Below are 18621 nucleotides of genomic sequence, written 5' to 3' on the forward strand. Positions count from 1 at the left end.
GATCTATCTGTTGCTTGGACACTCAGATCTTCTAAGGAAGGGACAGCACAGAGTGAGGAAGTGTGGGTTTAAGGGTGGCAGGCAAGCATGCCTGCTAGCAAGCAAGCTGCAGGCTGTGCGCGGGCAGTGGCTCAGCTCAGGTCAAGTCTGCATAAGAGGAGTTTCAAGGCGATGAGCCCAGCTGGGGCTGAAGTTTTGACACCAAAAAGATAGTGGTGAGTTAGAGATTATTTTAAAGACTATTATGAGACCTTCGACCGTGAAAAACATTCCAGTCACTCCCTTCAGTGGCCAGAACTTCAACACTTGCTCACAGAAGGAGAGCATTCATTAAGAGAAGTTCTTTGAGGGAGCCTGCCTTATCTGCTGGCCCTATTCCAAGAGAAGTGTTGGTGTCTAGCATTAAGTCACCTTCACCATTTATCATCAGTGACATAGAGAGTGACTCTAATCCTATCCCCAGAGCAGTCAGTTCCTGCCCCTTTGATAAAAATGTCCCAGGTTAGAGGGCAGAGGAGTCCCTGTAGTTTTAGAACGAGTCTGCAGAAGACTGAGAGGAACTTTGTTTGCCAGACAGAAATTGGAATAGGCTTTTGGTGTGTTTATTCTTAGATGATAACAGGAGAAAATCTTGGTACTGGCTCTTCAGATTACTCCAACTGGGGCTGTCTGGTTCTCTGTTTTTTGGGGATCCAGGCAGTGCTGGAAGCCCCAGGAGAGCTGATAACAGAGGATTGGGATTCCACACCTGGATCTAGCCTGAGGTTGAAGGGGAACAAGGGGAGCTCTAGATGGTCCCATAAGGATAGTTATTGGCTTGACAGTGGCAAACTTGGTTTGGCTTGGTTGTAGTGGCAGTCATGGCTAGGAGCACAGGGAGGCCTTCTTTGGAAGATTAGAGAGTGGCTCTGTAGGCAAAGGCCTTCTCTGTTGTTCCCCATGTTGTATCCCAATAAAAAGAGTCAGTCCATGGTTGAAGACATTATTATAATGGCAGAGAGTGGATGAGTAAAACAGTACCCCACTTCTCAGGGTGGATCAGAGATTAAATACCTTTTCCAGAAAGAATGTCTGGGAAGGAAAATTTACTGGCTAAGCCTCCAGGTATTTAGGTGCCTCATTATAATATAGATCTGTCTTGAGCTTTTGTGACCTGTGGCCACATCCTCTACCTGTGGAGAGCCTTGAAGGATTGCCCTTACATGACTGATGACCACTAATTTATGGAAGGTTGTGGCTAGTGATGGGGGCCTGGTTTCATAGGAGTCAGGCAAAATGCCTACTGACCTTTCAGGGTCACTGGGGAATTTATAGCTGAGCTCCTCCAGAAACCAGGCCACCTTTTACAGTTCCACAGTTCCTTGTCTCCTTTGGATATGTATGGATAAGAAATTAACATTCTTTATAGTAGGACACAATGTCAAAGTTTCTTGATCATATTCAGCATGCACCTCTACCTTAAAAATTAACATTCACCATGCAGGTGATCATTAGAAACATTGATAATTCTGACTTTATATAGTTGCATTATCTCATTCACATCTTATCTCCACCATTAGAACCATTATAAAGGTAGACCAGGTTCTAATATGGCTTTTGCCATGTCCTTCCAGTCTTGGGACATTATTCTATTTTGAATACCCCAAAAAGTCAGGACTTGCTTTACAAACAGCAAAAGCATTCAAAAATTAGTGACACTTTCCTTAAATGTTGACAGTTCTAACACATCCAGTGGCTACCATTCAAATTCTTGATAATTTTGGGAATGATCATCATCTGCTGGACTTTGTTTAATACTAACTAAATAAAAAAAGTTTGTTTTTGGACAACCTTTCGTTGGTTTCCTTCAATTTTGTCTTCTGTCTCTAACTAAGCATTTTCCTTAAATATTTTCAGTTCCTCTCAAGGTATTTGCAAATATTTCATACTTGTTTCTCACCCTGTTCCATAAGTTTCCTGTATTCTCTGTTCAAGGTTCTGTTTCCACATTTTAATTTTTATATGTTTTAATTTTGATAATTCGATGTCTATTTTATTTTCATTGATTAATTTTAAAAGATTCTCCTCCAAGCCTTTCTTCCAATCCTCATTTTTTTTCTCTCTGGTGCTCAGTCTGATTTGTCACTTGTTCTAGCTTTTGCTCTAGGACATTCTGTAGCTCCTGTCTCCAATCCTTATTTTCTTCTTTCTGTACTTTTTGTTCTAGGGTCTTTTCCACTTCCCTTCTCTAACCTCCATTTTCCTCTTTCTCTGTCTTGGTATTTTTCTCACTCTGTTTTACTAAATCTTCTAATTTCCTTTTTGTCCAGATACTAAAATTTTCTCTACGGCCCAGTTTTTTAAGAAGACATAGTAAAACAAGGCACTTAACATTATAATAATGATAACTGGCAAGGTATCAATTTCATTTAAATCTATCCATTTCAAACCATTTAAAATAGCATCGCATAAAACTCAAAAGGTATCTATTGCTTCTCATCTAAACTGTCTAAAAAATATTATCATCATAAATTTAAAATTCATATTCCCTGATCTAAAGATTCTTGTTCCTTTGTCTCCCTCCGTTATTTGATTCAGAACACTTCAATCCTCTCTGATACTTTAATTCACAGAAAAAGGCTAACTGTAGAAAGATCCACCTTTTCTGTGATTCTGAGCAATTTCAGTTTTGTGCTTGGGTTGCAGCCCACAGCATTGGCACCGACCTCATGCAGCCTGTAGTACCAGTAGTTGTCCTGTATCTGGACATTCATGAAAGCAAGTACAGGAAATCTGGCTCCAAGCGGAGATGTTCAGATCAGCCTGTGAGAAGGCTATAGCTAACTGCCATTTTTTCGGCTGTTTATCCACAACTGTGAAGGTTGAATTTCAAGCAGTCATGCCCCCAGGTCCTTGATCCTTCTTTAGGCTCTCTGGAAACCCCAACTGTGTTCCAGCACTGGTGCTACCTGTGTCCCAACTCTGGCTGGGGTGCCAATTCTGGTTACTGAGAACTGTTTAGGGATTAGGGAGGGAACTTATCAGTTAGCTCTCTGTAGACCTCGTAATCCCACGGGATGTTTAATTTCCGCCCTGATGCTATAGAGGATAACTCTAGTTGTTTATGTGATGACAGGAGGTAAACAATTCAAGTTAGTTTGATTCTAAGCCTGGCTTAAGCTTCCCCAATTTGTTGCTGGAATTCCCAACCCTGTCAATGCCACATTAAAAAAACAAAAAAAAAAAAAACAAAAACAAAAACAAACAAAAAAACACCGTCCAGTTAATAAGCAACATGGTTAGATTGGTCAAATATATCACTATAGTAACTTATTCGCCAGCTATAAGACCCCTTGCTACTTGCAGTATCCCCTAACCACCACTGCCACCTCTCCTTCACTTCCTACATCCTTCGATCTCCTCTCATTTTCCTCCTTTCATTCTACCTGTCCCCTACACTTAAGCCTCCAGTTCAATCTTCCCATCCACTGCCCAATAATTAGCTTTCACTTTTGATTTACCAGTTAATATGGGGAGGAAATTCACATGACATACCTTGCTCTTCAGGGGCAACCTCTCTTCATGAAAAATTATTAACATGAGAATACAAACAGCATCAGTCCAACCTAGTACAATTTAATGTTTTGGTTATTATATATTGGGAGGATCTACTTATCTGCTCCAATCTAATTGGTTTTCTGTATGCTTCTTGTATATTTAGAGGAATTTTTGAAGGTTGGGTGTGAGTATTTTCTTCTATGACATTGTTGAAAATATTTTCTGGTCCTTGAAGCTGGGACTCTTCACCTTCTTCTTTTCCTATTGTTTTTAGGTTCCATCTTTTTACAGTATCCCAGATTTCCTGGACATTCTGTGTCATGAATATTTTAAATGTCACATTTTTTTACTAAAGTCTCATTTCTTCTATCCCATCATCTATTCCTGACATTCACTATTCATCTCTAAGATTCTGTTGCTCTATTTTTCCTGGTCTCTTTCCTGATATTTCTAGTTCCAGAATCCTTTGCATTGTGTTTTCTTTCTTCAAATTCGTTTTCAGCTCTTTAGGAGTTTTATTCATTTATTTCCCATATTTGATGGTATTTAGGCCTCTCTCATCTTTAAAAGGTTGGATTTTAGGTCATTTTTTGTACATTGGTTGTATTAGGCTATCTAGGTCTTGTTGTAATAGAACTGGAGGCTCTGGATGTTTCAAATTGTGCTGGTTATTTTTTATTGTGTTCTTTTACTGTATTCTTTTGCCATCTGGTTGTTTGTGTAGGAGCATTTTTTTTAGGATGGCGGAATCTTCTTCTATAATTTTGGTATAACAGGTTTCCGTGAAGGCTGGCCCATCTTTCATGTTTCTGATGCAGTAAGGCCTTGTGTGGGAAATCTTGTGCTGCATGTTTCTGTTGCAGCAGACTTGGTGAAGTAAGTCAGAAAATTGACAAACCAATGGAGTTTGTAGGGACAGCCTGATGCTCAGGGGATCTGTGTCAGGCCGCTGGGTGCTCTGTGGGCAGGGGATTTGTGGTGGAAAAGTTGTAACCTGGCTGCTCCTAATGCAGCAGTCCTAATGAGTTCAGATGGAGTGATGGACAGACTATGGAGCTCAGAAGGGACAACAGGTAGTTTAGGGCAGCAGGGTATGCCATAGAGGACATTTTGGTCAGGATATTAGGGGAGAAAATGGATATAAACTGATTTTTCCTGGTGTAGTAGGCCTGGTAAAGGCAGGCAGAGCAGTGGGCAGACCTCTGCGCAGCATTTTTTTTTAAACATGCATTATCAGGATAGGTATTAGTAGAGAGGTGCTCATGAAAATAAGACATTTTTGTTAAAAGAGAAAGGATTAGAAGTTCTGAAAACTAGCAGACATGAAAGAGCCTTCAGTAAAGCCCTTTAGTGAGAAGAAGACCTGGTGACTGAGAGGTGTCATGACAAAACATCACATTCAAAGCAGCATGGCATCTCTCTGCTGGAGACCATTACCAATACAACCAAGACATTAAAAAGTTAACTTAGTAGTGAAATAATAATAGAAATATGAACTGTGGATAGCATGAGAAAAGGTGGGGTGAGAAAGCATGGGTAGTACTGTGCTTGAATCCATCTGTCTCTTCTTTTATTTGTTTTTCTCTTAAGTGTTGCCTGGTTTTATTTGAGTAGCAGACTGTAGCTACAGCTTCTGATTTGGTAAGTGTTATGCATTTGTTTATGTTATTAGATTATTTGTTTAAATTATCTCTGGTACATTTATCTAGTTCAGTGGAACATAAAATTTTAAAGTATTTTCTCATTATTTTCTGAATTATCTCATTGTTGAATGGTTTCCCTTTTCATGTCTACTATTGGTAATTTGTATCTTCTTGTTCAGCTAATTTTGCTAATAGTTTGTCGATATTTTTAATATTTTTGAAGATAAAACTTTTGGGTTAAATCTTTGTATTTTTATATATTCTTAATTTCATCTATGATTTTATTTCTATGTACCTGTGCCTACTGCTGTAGAAGATAGTCCTATTTCCAAGACCTTCACATTTATCATTAGTGCTATCATAGCACATTTATCATAGCTGTGCTATTAGTTTTAGGTTTTTAATTTTTTATATATTTACAACTTACACATATAATATATCATTTTAGCACAGCCTCCATTGCATCATGTAGATTTTGGTATGTTGTGTTTTCATATTCGTTACATTCTAGAAACTTTATTAAAATTCCCTGCTTGACTTCTCCTTTGTCACAATTATCATTCAGTACTGTGCTTTTTAGTTTTCATGAGTTTGTGTACTTGTATTGTTTCTATTGATTTTGGCAGCCAGGCTTATTCCAGGCTTATTCCAATATAGTCTGATAGAATACAGCATGTTATTTCATTTTTTCTATGTTGGGGTGGATTTGAATATTACTGTGTGGGTGATTTTGGAGAAAGTTTATATGCTAATGAGAAAAATTCACTATTAATCTTTTTGAATGTTCAGTGTAATATTCTGTTAGGTCTAATTACTTTATGAACCATTGAACTCTAATGTTTCCCAGTTTAGATTCCTCCATATGACTTGTATGTTAGTCAGAGTGGAATATTAAGCTCATCTACAACAATTGGATTGGGGTTAATCTGGATTTTAGATCAATTGTTATGTCTTTTACGAGTTGGTTAGTTTATAATCAAAATTGCAATATTCTGTCAATGGATATTCCTTTAATACATATGTAGGGATATTTAATAACCACTTTTGATTACTTTTTTTCCAAACTTTATTTTGTCAGTTATTACAACAGCTGTGCTGGCTTGTTTCTTTTTTCTATTTGTTTAGATGTGGGGAATGGTTACAGTTCTGAGTGAGTGTGTATCATTGACATGGCCACAGCTCTATAATACTGTTTGAGGTCAGGTATTGTGACTCCCCCAGAAGTTCCTTTATTGTTGAGTATAGTTTTCACTATCCTGGAATTTTTGTTATTTAAAATGAATTTGCAAATTTCTCTTTCTAACTCTATGAACAATTGAGTTGGAATTTTGATTGGAGTTGCATTGAATCTGTAGATTGCTTTGGGCAAAATGACCATTTTTACTATATTAATCCTGCCAATCCATGAGCATGGGAGGACTTCCCATCTTCTGAGATCTTCTTCAATTTCTTTCTTTAGAGATTCGAAGTTCTTGTCATACAGATCTTTCACTTGCTTGGATAGGTTACAAGGAGGTATTTTATGTTATTTGGAAGAATTATGAAGGGTGTCATTTCCCTAATTTCTTTCTCAACTTGTTTATTCTTTCAGTAGAGCAAGACTACTGATTTGTTTGAGTTAATGTTATGCCAAGCCACTTTGCTGTAGTTGTTTGTCAGGTTTAGGAATTCTCTGGTGGAACTTTTCGGGTCACTTAAATGTACTACTATATCATCTGCAAATAGTAATATTTTGACTTCTATCTTCCACAATTTCTATCCCTTTGACATCCTTTCCTTGTCTGATTGTTCTGGCTAGTACTTTGAGTACTACATTGAATAAGTAGGGAGAGAGTGGCAGCCCTCTTTAGTCCCTAGTTTTAGTGGGATTGTTCAAGTTTCTCTTGATTTAGTTTTGTGTTAGCTACTGGTTGTCTATATATTGCTTTTACTATGTTTAGCCACGGGCCTTGAATTCCTCGACGTTCCAGGACTTTTATCATGAAGGTGTGTTGTATTTGGTACAGTGCTTTCCATGCATCTAATGAAATGATCATGTGCTTTTTAACTTTGAGTTTGTTTATATAGAAGATTTCATTGATGGATTTCCATATATAAGAAGGATTTGTTCATCCATGAGATGAAGCATACTTGTTCATGATGTATGATTGTTTTGATGTGTTCTGGGATTCCATTTGTGAGAATTTTATTGAGTATTTTTGCTTGATAATATGTACATAGTAATAAGAAAAATTGGTCTGAAGTTCTCTTTCTTTGTTGGGGCTTTGTGTGGTTTGAGTGTAAGCATAATTGTGCCTTCACAATAGGAATTTGGTAGTACTCTGTTTCTATTTTGTGAAATTATTTGGACAGCATTGTTTTGAGGTCTTCTATGAAGTTCTGATGGAATTCTGCACTAAACCCATTTGGAACTGGGCTCTTTATGGTTGGGAGAATTTTAATAATTGCTCCTATGTCTTTAGGATTTATGGGGCTGTTTAGATGGTTTATCTGTTCTTGATTAAACTTTGATATCTCTTATTTGTCTAGAAAATTGTCCATTTCCTCCAGATTTTCAAGTTTTGTTGAATATACACTTTTGTATTATGATCTGACGACTTTTTTGAATTTCCTCATATTCCGTTGTTATGTCTTTCTTTTCTGATTTTGTCGATTTGGAAACATTCTCTGTGCCTGCTGGTTCTCCTGGTTAAGGATGTTTTTATTTTTTGATTTTTCTCAAAGAACCAACTCCTAGTTTTGTTGATTGTTGAATAGTCCTTTTTGATTCCATGTGATTGATTTCAACCCTGAATTTGATTATTTCCTGATGTCTACTCCCCTTGGGTGTATTTGTTTCTTTTTGTTCTAGAGCTCTTAGTTGGGCTGCCAAGCTGCTGATGTGTGCTCTCTCCTGTTTCTATTTGCAGGCACTCAGAGCTATGAATTTTCCTCTTAGCACAGCTTTCATTGTGCCCCATAAGTTTGGGTACGTTGTACCTTCATTTTCATTAATTTCTAAGAAGTCTTTAATTTCTTTCTTTATTTCTTCCTTGACTAGGTTATCATTGAGTAGAGCATTGTTCAACTTCCATGCATATGTGGGCTTGCTGTCATTTTTATTACTCTTGAAGACCAGTGTTAGTCCATGATGATGTGATAGGTTGCATGGGACTATTTTGTCTTCTTGCAGTAGTTGATGCCTTTTTTGTGGCCTATTATACAGTCAATTTTGGAGAAGGTACAGTGACGTTCAGAGAAGAAGGTGTATCCTTTTGTTTTAGGAAGAATATTCTGTAACTATCTGTTAAGTCCATTTGGTTCATAACTTCTCTATGTCTCTTTTTGATTTCTGATTCCATATTCTGTCCATTGAAGAGAGTGGGGAATTGAAATCTACTATTATTGTGTGCAGTAGAATGTGTGCCTTAAGCTTTAGTAGGTTTGTTTTATGAATGTAGGTGCCCTTGCATTTGGAGCATAGATATTTAGGATTGAGAGTTTATCTTGGTGTGTTTTACTTTAGTTGAATATGAAGTATCCTTCCTTATCTTTTTTAATAACTTTTGATGTAAAGTTGATTTCATTGGGTATTAGAATGGCTACTCCAGGTTTTTTCTTTGATCAATTGCTTGGAAAGTTGTTTTCCAGCCTTTTTCATTGAGTTACTGTCTGTCTTTGTCTCTGAGTTATGTTTTCTGTATGCAGTCAAATGCTGGGTCCTCTTCACATATGAAGTCGTTCAGTCTATGTCTTTTTATTGCGGAATTATGTCTATTGTGTCTATTGATTTCAAGAGGTATAAAGGAACAGTTATTGTTGTTTCCTGTTATTTTTGTTGTTTGAGGTGGAATTATGTTTGTGTGTCTCTCTTCTTTTGCTTTCGATGCAAGGATATAACTTTGTCGCTTTTTCTACAATGTAATTTCCATACTTGTGTTGGAGTTTTTGATCTATTATAATTTATCGAGCTGGATTTGTAGAAAGATACTGTATAAATTTGGTTTTGTCATGGACTATATTGGTATCTTCATCTTTTTTTTATTAACTTGAGTATTTCTTATTTACATTTCAAGTGTTATTCCCTTTCCCGGTTTCCGGGAAAACATCGCCCTAACCCCTCCCCTTCATTATGGGTGTTCCCCTCCCCATCCTCCCCCCATTGCCACCCTCCCCCCAACAATCACGTTCCCTAGGGGTTCAGTCTTAGCAGGACCAAGGGCTTCCCCTTCCACTGATGATCTTACTAGGATATTCACTGCTACCTATGAGGTCTGAGTCCAGGGTCAGTCCATGTATATATAGTCTTTAGGTAGTGGGTTAGTCTCTGGAAGCTGTGGTTGCTTGGCACTGTTGTTCATATGGGGGTCTCAAGCCCCTTCAAGCTCTTGCAGTTCTTTCTCTGATTCCTTCAACAGGGGTCCTATTCTCACTTCAGTGGTTTGCTGCTGGCATTCGCCTCTGTATTTGCCGTATTCTGGCTGTGCATCTCAGAAGAGATCTACATCCGGCTCCTGTCTGCCTGCACTTCTTTGCTTCATCCATCTTGTCTAATTGGGTGGCTGTATATGTATGGGCCACATGTTGGGCAGGCTCTGAATGGGTGGTCCTTCTGTCTCTGTTTTAATCTTTGCCTCTCTATTCCACAGCAAGGGTATTCTTGTTCCCCTTTTAAAGAAGATATGAAGCCATCACATTTGATCATCCGTCTTGAGTTTCATGTGACCTATGCATCTAGGGTAATTCATGCATTTGGGCTAATAGCCAATAATCAATGAGTGCATACCATGTGTGTTTTCCTGTGATTGGGTTACCTCACTCAGGATGATATTTCCCAGTTTCCTAAATTTGTCTATGAATTTCATAAAGGCATTGTTTTTGATAGCTGAGTAATATTCCATTCTATAGGTGTACCACATTTTCTGTATCCATTCCTCTGTTGACGGGCATCTGGGTTCTTTCCAGCTTCTGGCTATTATAAATAAGGCTGCTATGAACATAGTGGAGCATGTGTCTTTTTTATATGTTGGGGCATCTTTTGGGTATATGCCCAAGAGATGTATATACCTGGGTCTGCAGGTAGTGCAATGTCCACTTTTATAAGGAACCTACAGACTTATTTCCAGAATAGTTGTACCAGTCTGCAATCCCACCAACAATGGAGGAGTGTTCCTCTTTTTCCACATCCTCACCAGCATTGTTGTCACCTGAGTTTTTGATCTTAGCCATTCTCACTTGTGTGAGGTAAAATCTCAGGGTTGTTTTGATTTGCATTTCCCTTATGACTAAGGTGTTGAACATTTCTTTAGGTGTTTCTCAGCCATTTGGCGTTCCTCAGGTGTGAATTCTTTGTTTAGCTCTGAACCCCATTTTTTAATAGGGTTATTTGTCTCCCTGCGGTCTAACTTCTTGAGTTCGTTGTATATTTTGAATATAAGCCCTCTATCTGTTGTAGGATTGGGAAAGATCTTTCCCCAATCTGTTGGTTGCCGTTTTGTCCTAACCTCAGTGTCCTTTGCCTTACAAGAGCTTTGCAGTTTCATGAGATCCCATTTGTCGATTCTTGATCTTAGAGCATAAGCCATTGGTGTTTTGTTCAGGAAATTTTTTCCAGTGCACATGTGATCGAGATGCTGCCCTAGTTTTTCTTCTATTAGTTTGAGTGTATCAGGTTTGATGTGGAGGTCCTTGATCCACTAGGTCTTAAGCTTTGTACAGGGTGATAAGCATGGATTGATTTGCTTTCTTCTACATGTTGACCTCTAGTTGAACCAGCACCATTTGCTGAAAATGCTATCTTTTTTCCATTGGATGGTTTTGGCTCCTTTGTCAAAAATCAAGTGCCCATAGGTATGTGGGTTCATTTCTGGGTCTTCAATTCTGTTGCATTGGTCTATCTGTCTGTCTCTGTACCAATACCATGCAGTTTTTATCACTATTGCTCTGTAATACTGCTTGAGTTCAGAGATAGTGATTCCCCCTGAAGTCCTTTTATTGTTGAGGATAGGTTTAGCTATCCTGGTTTTTTTGTTATTCCAGATGAATTTGCAAATTGTTGTGACTAACTCATTGAAGAATTGGATTGGTATTTTGATGTGGATTGCATTGAATCTGTAGATCACTTTTGGTAAAATGGCCATTTTTACTATATTAATCCTGCCAATCCATGAGCATGGGAGATCTTTCCATCTTCTGAGGTCTTCTTCAATTTCTTTCTTCAGAGTCTTGAAGTTCTTATTGTCAAGATATTTTACTTGCTTGGTTAAAGTAACAAAGAGGTACTTTATACTCTTTGGGTCTATTATGAAGGGTGTCATTTCCCTAATTTCTCTCCCGGCTTGTTTCTCTTTTGTGTAGAGGAAGGCTACTGATTTATTTGAGTTAATTTTATACCCAGCCACTTTGCTGAAGTTGTTTATCAGATTTAGTAGTTCTCTGGTGGAACTTTTGGGATCCCTTAAATATACTATCATATCATCTACAAATAGTGATATTTTGACTTCTTCTTTTCCAATCTGTATCCCCTTGATATCCTTTTATTGTCTGATTGCTCTGGCTAGAACATTAAGAACTATATTGAATAAGTAGGGAGAGAGTGGGCAGCCTTGTAAAGTCCCTCATTTTAGTGGGATTGCTTCAAGTTTCTCTCCATTTAGTTTAATGTTAGCAACTGGTTTGCTGTAGGTAGCTTTTACCATTTTTAAGTATGGGCCTTGAATTCCTATTCTTTCCAGGACTTTTATCATGAAGGGGTATTGAATTTTGTCAAATGCTTTCTCAGCATCTAATGAAATGATCATGTTGTTTTATTCTTCCAGTTTGCTTATATAATGAATCATGTTGTTGGTTTTCCTTATATTAAACCATCCCTGCATGCCTGGGATGAAGCCTACTTGATCATGGTGGACGATTGTTTTGATCTGCTTTTGGATTCGGTTTGCCAGAATTCTATTGAGTATTTTTGCGTCGGTATTCATAAGGGAAATTGGTGTGAGGTTCTCTTTCTTTGTTGGGTCTTTTTGAGGTTTACGTATAAGAGTAATTGTGGCTGCATAGAAGGAATTCAGTAGTGTTCCATCTATTTCAATTTTGTGGAATAGTTTGGATAGTATTGGTATGAGGTCTTCCATGAAGGTCTGATAGAATTCTGCACTAAACCCCTCTGGACCTGGGCTCTTTTTGGTTGGGAGACCTTTAATAACTGCTTCTATTTCCTTAAGACTTATGGGGTTGTTTAACTGGTTTATCTGTTCCTGATTTAACTTCGGTACCTAGTATCTGTCAAGGAAATTGTCCATTTCCTGCAGATTTTCAAGTTTTGTTGAATATAGGCTTTTATATTAAGATTTGATTATTTTATGAATTTCCTCTGAATCTGTAGTTATGTCTCCCTTTTCATTCCTGATTTTGTTCATTTGGACACACTCTCTCTGTCCTCTCATTATTCTGGTTAAGGGTTTATCTATCTTGTTGATTTTCTCAAAGAACCAACTTTTGGTTCTGTTGATTCTTTCTATGGTCCTTTTTGTTTCTATTTGGCTGATTTCAGCTCTGAGTTTGATTATTTCCTGCCTTCTACTCCTCCTGGGTGTATTTGCTTCTTTTTGTTCTAGAGCTTTTAGGTGTGCTGTCAAGCTGGTGAAATATGCTCTCTCCTGTTTCTTTTTGCAGTTACTCAGAGCTATGAATTTTCCTCTTAGCACAGCTTTCATTGTGCCCCATAAGTTTGGGTACGTTGTACCTTCATTTTCATTAATTTCTAAGAAGTCTTTAATTTCTTTCTTTATTTCTTCCTTGACTAGGTTATCATTGAGTAGATCATTGTTCAACTTCCATGTATATGTGGGCGTTCTTCCCTTATTTTTATTGAGGACAAGCTTTAGGCCGTGGTGGTCTGATAGCACACATGGGATTATTTCTACCTTTCTGTACGTGTTGAGGCCCGTTTTTTGACCAATTCTATGGTCAGTTTTGGAGAACGTACCGTGAGGAGCTGAGTAGAATGTATATCTTTTGCTTTAGGATAGATTGTACTATAAATGACTGTTAAGTCCATTTGGTTCATGACTTTTCTTAGTCGGTCTACATCTCTGTTTAATTTCTCTTTCCATGATCTGTCCATTGATGAGAGTTGGGTGTTGAAATCTCCTAATATTATTGTGTGAGGTGCATTGTGTGTTTTTCTTTAGTAAGGTATCTTTTACGTATGTAGGTGACATTTTAATTGGGGCATATATATTTAGGACTGAGAGTTCATCTTGGTGGATTGTTCCTTTGCTGAATATGAAGTGTCCTTCCTTACCTTTTTTGATGACTTTTAGTTGAAAATTGATTTTATTTGATATTATAATGGCTACTCCACCTTGCTTCTTCAGACCATTTGCTTGGAAAGTTTTTTCCAGCCTTTCATTCTGAGGTAGTGTCTGTCTTTGTCTCTGAGGTGTGTTTCCTGTAGGCAGCAGAATGCAGGGTCCTCATTGAGTATCCAGTTTGTTAATCTATGTCTTTTTATTGGGGAGGTGAGACCATTGATGTTGAGAGATATTAAGGAATAGTGATTATTACTTCCTGTTATATTCATATTTGGATGTGAGGTTCTGTTTGTGTGCTTTTCTTCTCTTTGTTTTGTTGCCAAGATGATTAGTTTCTTGCTTTTTCTAGGGTGTAACTTGCCTCTTTATGTTGGGCTTTACCATTTATTATCCATTGTAGCGCTGGATTTGTAGAAAGATATTGTGTAAATTTGGTTTGGCATGAAATATTTTTGTTTCTCCACCTATGTTAATTGAGAGTTTTGCAGGATACAGTAACCTGGGCTGGCATTTGGGTCTCTACAACATCTGTCCAGGATCTTCTGGCTTTGGTAGTCTCTGGCGAAAAGTCTGGTGTGATTCTGATAGGTCTGCCTTTAGATGTTACTTGACCTTTTTCCCTTACTGCTTTTAATATTCTTTCTTTATTTTGTGCGTTTGGTGTTTTGACTATTATGTGACGGGAGGAGTTTCTTTTCTGGTCCAATCTATTTGGAGTTCTGTAGGCTTCTTGTATGCTTATGGGTATCTCTTTCTTTAAGTTAGGGAAGTTTTCTTCTATGATTTTGTTGAAGATATTTACTGGTCCTTTGAGCTAGGAGTCTTCACTCTCTTCTATACCTATTATCCTTAGGTTTGATCTTCTCATTGAGTCCTGGATTTCCTGTATGTTTTGGACCAGTAGCTTTTTCTGCTTTACATTATCTTTGACAGTTGAGTAGATGATTTCTATATAATCTTCTGTTCCTGAGATTCTCTCTTCTGTCTCTTGTAGTCTGTTGGTGATGCTCATATTTACGGCTCCTTGTCTCTTCATTTGGTTTTCTATATCCAGAGTTGTTTCCATGTGTTCTTTCTTGATTGCTTCTATTTCCATTTTAAATTCCTTCAACTGTTTCATTGTGTTTTCGTGGAATTCTTTCAGGGATTTTTGTGATTCCTCTCTGTAGGCTTCTACTTGTTTATTTATGTTTTCCTTTGTTTCTCTAAGGGAGTTCTTCATATCTTTCTTTCCAACATCATGATCAAATATGATTTTGAATCTAGATCTTGCTTTTCTGGTGTCTTTGGAAATTCCGTGTTTGCTTTGGTGGGAGAATTAGGCTCCGATGATGCCATGTAGTCTTGGTTTCTGTTGCTTGGGTTCCTGTGCTTGCCTCTCGCCATCAGATTATCTCTAGTGTTACTTTGTTCTGCAATTTCTGACAGTGGCTAGACTGTCCTATAAGCCTGTGTGTCAGAAGTGCTGTCGACCTCTTTTCCTGTTTTCTTTCAGCCAGTTATGAGAACAGAGTGTTCTGATTTTGGGAGTATAGTTTTTCCTATCTACAGGTCTTCAGCTGTTCCTGTGGGCCTGTGCCCTGAGTTCACCAGGCAGGTCACTTGGAGCAGAAAAGTTGGTCTTACCTGTGGTCCTGAGGCTCAAGTTTGCTCGTGGGGTGTTGCTTATGAGCTCTCCGAGTGGGTAGCCACCAGGAGGACCTGTGCCGCCCTTTCTGGGTGCCCCTGTGCACCAGAGTCCCAGATGGAGTTTGGTGTTTCCCTCTGGAGTCAGAGAGGTGGGCAGAGTGTAGTCTCTTCTGGTTTCCCAGGCGTGTCTGCCTCTCTGAAGGTTTACCTCTCCCTCCCTCGGGATTTTGGTGCAGAGAACTGTTTATTCAGTCCGTCCCTTCAGGTTCCGGCGGTGACTCAGACGCAGGGGATCTGCTGCTTCTGTGCCCTTATCTCTATCTTCATCTATCTTAATTGAGAGCTTTGCTGGATATAGTAATTTGGGTTGGCATTTGTATTCTCTCAGGGTCTGTATGATATCTGCCCAGGATCTTCTGTCTTTCATACTCTTTTGGTGAGAAGTTTGACATAATTCTTATAGGTCTCCCTTTATATGTTAATTGACATATTTTCCCTTACTGCTTTTAAAATTCTTTTCTGTTTGGTGCATTTGTTGTTTTGACTATTATGTGATGGGAGAAATTTCTTTTCTGGGGCAATCTATTTGGAGTTCTGTAGGCTTCTTTTATATCTATGGGCATCCCTTTTTTAGATTAGGGAGGTTTTCTTCTATAATTTCGTTGAAAATATTACTGGACATTTAAGTTGGGAGTCTTCACTCTCTTCTATACCTATTTTCCTTAGATTTGATATTCTTATTGTGTCCTGGATTTCCTGGATGTTTTGGCCTATGAACTTTTTGTATTTTACATTGTCTTTGATGTTTGTGTCGATGTTTTCTATAGCATCTTCTGTCCCTGAGATTGTCTCTTCTATCTCTTGTATTCTGTTTGTGATGTTTGCATCTTTGTCTCCTGATCTCTTCCCTAGGTTCTCTATCTCAAGGCTTGCCTCCCTTTGTGCTTTTTCATTGTTTCTATTTCCATTTTAAAATCCTGGATGGTTTTGTTCAATTCCTTCACCTGTTAGGGTGTGTTTTCCTATAATTCTTTAAGGGGTTCTCTAAGGGATTTTTGTGTTTGCTCTTTAATGGCTTTTGTGTATTTACTTGTGTTGTCCTCTACTTCTTTAAGGGAGCCATTTATATCTTTTTTAAAGTCCTCCTTCATCATCATAAAATGTAATTTTTAAATGTAAATATTGCTTTATTTGTGTTTTTGGATATTTAATATTAGCTTTGTTGGGAAAACTGGGCTCTGATGATGGCAAGTAGTCTTGGTTTCTTTTGCTTAGGTTGCTATGCTTGCCTCTCACCATCAGGTTGTCTCTGGTGGCAACATTTCTTGCCATTTCTGACAGTGGCTTCACCCTTCTGTAGGTCTCTATGTCAGCACTCCTGTAAACCTCCTTTCCGGCATTCTTTCACCTGGAACTTAGAGTACTCTGCTCTCAGGCGTGTAGGCATTCCTGATAACTGTTTTTCAGCTCTTGGCACATGCACGAATCTGAAGGGTACTGCCCCTTACTGCTCCTAGGTTCCTGCGCATAGGTAGCACATATGACACTAGGTGATTTCCCCTTGGGTGGTGAATATGGGCAGAGAGTAGTCTCCTCTGATTTCTCAGGAGTGTCTGGATTTCTGAGGATCCAGCTCTCTCTGCCATGGGATTTTGGTACACATAGCTGTTTGACCAGTTGGGTTCAGCTCCAGGAGCAGATCAGAACAGCAGGCTCCTGCTGTTAACTGTTCCTATAGTCTTATGTTCAGAGGCACTATGCAATTTCCTCTTGGGCCATGGATGTGGTAAAAGTTGGGCAGAAGCGGCAGTCTGTCCTTCAGCCTCAGAATGGTCCGCACTTCAGGGTGTTCATCTCTTTCGCCCATGGCATTTGGGAGCAGGGAACTGTGGGATGAAATCAATTCAGGTCCAGGCATGGCCAGAAACTGGAAGTGCCCTGTCCCTTACGACTTTGTGGGTCCTGAATCCATCAGTCAGGTCACTTAGAGCAGAAAAGTTGGTCTTACCTCTGCTCTCAGGTGTGTAGGTGCTTCTGGTAACTGTCTTTCTTTTCTTGGTGCTGGCAGAAATCAGAAGCATCCTGCCCCTGACTGCTCCTAGGTCCCTGCGCCCAAGGGCACAGCTGTCACTGGGTGATTCTCTCTTCAGTCTGGAATGTGGGCAGAGGATAATCTCCTCTGATTCCTCAGAAGTGTCTGCACTTCTGAAGGTCCATCCCTCTCCCCCTTGGGATTTGGGTTCAGGGATATACATTTTTATTAACCATCTTGGCATTGTAATTTCCGTGTGTGTGCTTGGGTGTGTTTTTCTTTCTCTTCAGAATGATGTATTTCTTCTCATATCTTCTGTAGAATTTAACTAGTCAGTATTTATCATGGAACAATGTGTTTCTCCTTCAATTTTAATAGGTAGCTTTGTTTGGTGTAATGTTTCTTATGTATTAGAACTTGGCATACATCTTCTAGAACCTTCACTCTTTTCAAATTTCTGTGGAATAATCACACTATTCTCATGTGCTCACTTTTTTGATAAATAGACCATTTCTTTTCCTTCCTCTTGTAGCTTTCAGTATCCTTTCATTATTCCATCATTTGTTTTTTTTGCTTTTAATCTTTTGAGAGATATATGACTGCTGTTATGGATAATTATATTCTTGTCATCTCTGGTTCTGAGGACTATTCTTGACCACTGCCTGATATTGTCTCTGGCTTGGTTCCATCAGTGGTTCTGAACATTGTTCTCTTTTTGCTTTGCTTCTAGATTAGACATTTGCACTTATTCTCTGCATTCATCATTCACTAGATTTCACAATTCTTTGAGTATCTCACACACAAATCTGACAGTAAAGCCCATGGGAAAGAAGCCAGAAGAGTATATCCTACTAGGTCACAAAGTAGCAATGAGGAACCTGGATTCTCTCCAGGCAAACTGCTCAATCCATAGCCTGGCATCACTCTGCATTTCCTTCCTTGCCTGTACATGCTACTTCCTGAGTTCTCTGTCTTCTCTCTGCTACTCTTCAGTTTTAGAATCTCAGTGTAAATAGAAATTACTTCTTGGTGCCTCTGCTGGTGAACTTCCTGGAAATGAGTTCATGGCAGATGGTAGGAACCAGTGCTTGTGTGTAAACATACAGATCATGTTTTGTTCTTTTGGGAGATCTGCAATAGATGGTATTTGACTATGGTTAAATGAACTCTTCATTTCCATACCTGTACATTCTCCTTCTCCCCTTGCCACTGATATGACAATCATAGTGCTTTTCTCTTTTTCCTGTTCCTGGTCCTCTGTCAAATTGCTTATCTTCTTTCTCCTCATTTTGTTTCTTTTATACTTCATTTTCACTTTTTATTTAACTTACTTGTTCATACCCTAAATGTAGTATAAAAGGTGGGCAAGAAGAGTTCTTAATAGGATGATGATAATGAGAAAAATGGAGGAACTGTCCAATCCTGTATGGCCAGCTCAAGCAGGCTTCATCACATCTCCTATTTTCATCCTTAAAGTGTGTCCATTACC

At 38.6% G+C, this 18621-nt stretch overlaps 1 long non-coding RNA gene across 1 annotated transcript in view; it reads left to right on the plus strand.

Moving 5' to 3' along the window:
• The window catches only part of LOC134480017 (uncharacterized), a 36319-nt gene that overhangs the window by 15271 nt on the left and 2427 nt on the right, over window positions 1–18621 (plus strand). The window contains exon 3 of the long non-coding RNA XR_015627163.1: window positions 5128–5178. This is a non-coding gene — a long non-coding RNA (uncharacterized LOC134480017). The remainder of the gene's footprint in view (window positions 1–5127; window positions 5179–18621) is intronic.

This window comes from Rattus norvegicus, chromosome 8 (genome assembly GCF_021556685.1).
Source record: "Rattus norvegicus strain SHRSP/BbbUtx chromosome 8, alternate assembly SHRSP_T2T, whole genome shotgun sequence".
Lineage (NCBI taxonomy): Eukaryota > Metazoa > Chordata > Mammalia > Rodentia > Muridae > Rattus > Rattus norvegicus.